The following is a 2,682-nucleotide window of genomic DNA, read 5'->3' on the forward strand; positions in this document are numbered from 1 at the left end:
CCGGACCGGGACCGGCAACGGGATCGCAACCCTCGGTGTTGCGCCCGCACCTTGCTCAGCTCCCAAGCGGCGCACTGTAGCAGTGCGCCACCGGGCCGTCCCCATTGAGCAGTCATTCTTAAAACTGGGATTCTAGATGGGCTTCTAGAAATGCTGCGGAGTCGTATGGAAAATTTTCTGCGTATGTATGTTTTTCTATAAGAAAGCTTATGGGAGAGTCTCAAAGAAGTGGGCATGAGACTGTTATAACCCCAAAAGGCTAAGAACCATTGCTTTACATGGAAAAATAAAAGAATGCAGATAATGATTGTACTAAATTTTTTTTATGCCTTCAGTGAACTTTATGTGGATGAAGATTTGAGGTTTTCAGTTGTCAAGCTAGAAATGATGCTTTCCTCTCTTTCCCCTGTAGTGTGTTTATCTTCACTGTCTTCTGGAACTTTTGTGCTAAAAGTGAAGGAGCTCCTCCGACCAGGTCACTTCATTCTGTGGGTTGGTAGAGAGCTGGTCAAGGCTCCTGTCGTTGCTCCACAGTTGATGATAGGAATCGGCTCACATCTTAGTTTCCATTTTTCTCATGGCTCTGTTCATTTGATTCTGACTGAACATTTTTCCAGTAAATGATGATTCTGTGCCCTGAAGAGAATGACTAGTACTTAGAAGGAAAATGTCTTGTTGTCTCTCCCTGACAGCCCAGTAGAAGGTAGAAGGGATGTGTTTCTTGCAGAGATGACTGATTTCTGGTTGGCCAAAGCTGAGTGAGAGTCGGTAGACTTCTTAAAATCTTTTTCATCATGAGCTACTGTTACTGGTTAATATTGTTCTTAATTATTCTGTGATGGACTAGTTGACAGAGGTCTGTGATAGTTTGTTTTACAATTTTATAGTGAAAATCTAAACTGAAAAGAGTTTGTAAATAGTTTTCTTCATACTTTAAAGTGATTGCTAATAATCTCATTTCTGGGAAAGCGTTTTGCTGCAAACATTCTAGAGAATTATTAGGGCTCTGCTATAAATCTTATATTCTTCCTTCAAGGCTCAAACTTCAAATTATGTATTTGTTTCAAGAAACTCAGATGTCCTGTAAATTAAGGATCTCCACAAGTAAGTGAAATCAAATGCCAGAAGAATCAGTTCTGATCTCCATTATCTGAAACCACACTCCTTTACTCTGAAGAATCTATATCTTTCTGAAGTGGTCTTTATTTATATTGGAGTTGCTCGTAATGTGCTTGGGGCGTTTGCCCCGGAGCTGCCTTAGTGGCACAGCCACATGGTAATTTGGCTCTCTTTGGGGTAGTAAGTTGAGTGACAGTCATCTGTCTTATACAGAATGCTTCTGTGAAACAGACATGGGGCACGTGAAGCCCTAATATAACTTCTAGAAGTATATTGGGTAAAACCGAAATGTCATAAATTTGTACATTAGATAGTGTTAAGTTTATACAATTTCTGTAGTCTGTCCTCTGGCTGCTTTTCCCCTTGCTTCTTGGGGTGAATGAATCTATCATTTTACAAATTCCATCTTCCCTGTCTCCTCCTCTAAAATGTGATTGAATAACAATTGCAAGATTGTTTTAGGGCAAACTACTTTTAGTAAAGGTCTTGCTTCTTGGGGTGAATGAATCTATCATTTTACAAATTCCATCTTCCCTGTCTCCTCCTCCAAAATGTGATTGAATAACAATTGCAAGATTGTTTTAGGGCAAACTACTTTTAGTAAAGGTTTGTGAAGAAGTGGATATATGTATTTGTTATCCTGAAAGATCAAGATTACTCTAGGGAATGGGGAAAGAAACAGCTATAGATGCAGCGCAGCAAGCAGGCCGCTTTGCAGTATGGTGAGGAAGTGTGTAGTGGGCGTGGCCTAGCTGAGTAGTGCTATTGCTCAATAACTTCCATGGAGCCATCAGAGAGCTAGCATAGTGTACCTGAGTATTTTAATGCCTGCAAAAAAGGAAGAATCTTGGGAAAAGTATCATAGTTTTTCTTGATTTAAATGGGTTCCTCTTATAGTGTTACTAATGTGATTTATATCCAATTTGGTCTTGGATATAAAGTGGTAGTTATCATCCTCAGAAGTGTTATTCTTAAATGCAAATTCTATTGGCAAGATGTTAAAAAACAGACAAAAATTAGAAATATCCTCTAATTAGAGTTATTGTTTGGAAATATAGGTGATTTTTCAGCAGGCATGCCATTACAAACTACATTATATCTTTGACATGTGACACTGTTCACTCATTTCTGTAATTGAGATTTACTGCCTAAATGTAACTGTAATTGTAGAAATGTTATCAGATGAAGAATGTAGAATCCCAAGCTCTGGCTGCTTTATTTTGGACAGATGGTGTATACCTGAGAATTGTGTGTATGTCAAAAACATGTATTCAAAAGAGTCTCTCTTGAGAATGGTGGAATCTTTAAGTGAAAAAGCAATTTTTGTTTTAAGCAGTTACTAATCTTAGTTCATCTAAGCAGTTACTGATTTCAATCAGTTTTGTAAGTTTTGATTTTACTGTATTGACATTTCTTCTGTTTGGCTATAGGTTGGGGGATATTTTTGAGTTCAGACATTTTTAGTCTTCTTGCTGGACTCAGCCTAATATAGCATTTTTTTTTTTCCATTCTAAGATTGGGTGGTTACTTCTTTTAGATTTGTGGTTTTGATTCAAACACACT

The 2,682-nt window shown here is 38.0% G+C and overlaps 1 protein-coding gene across 1 annotated transcript in view; it reads left to right on the top strand.

Annotated features, from left to right (window-relative positions):
• Window positions 1–2,682, top strand: part of DROSHA (drosha, ribonuclease type III) — a gene marked incomplete at its 3' end in the record, with an annotated part of 73,017 nt that overhangs the window by 10,296 nt on the left and 60,039 nt on the right. The window lies entirely within an intron of this gene.

This window comes from Galeopterus variegatus, unplaced genomic scaffold, assembly GCF_000696425.1.
Source record: "Galeopterus variegatus unplaced genomic scaffold, G_variegatus-3.0.2 Scaffold6432, whole genome shotgun sequence".
NCBI lineage: Eukaryota > Metazoa > Chordata > Mammalia > Dermoptera > Cynocephalidae > Galeopterus > Galeopterus variegatus.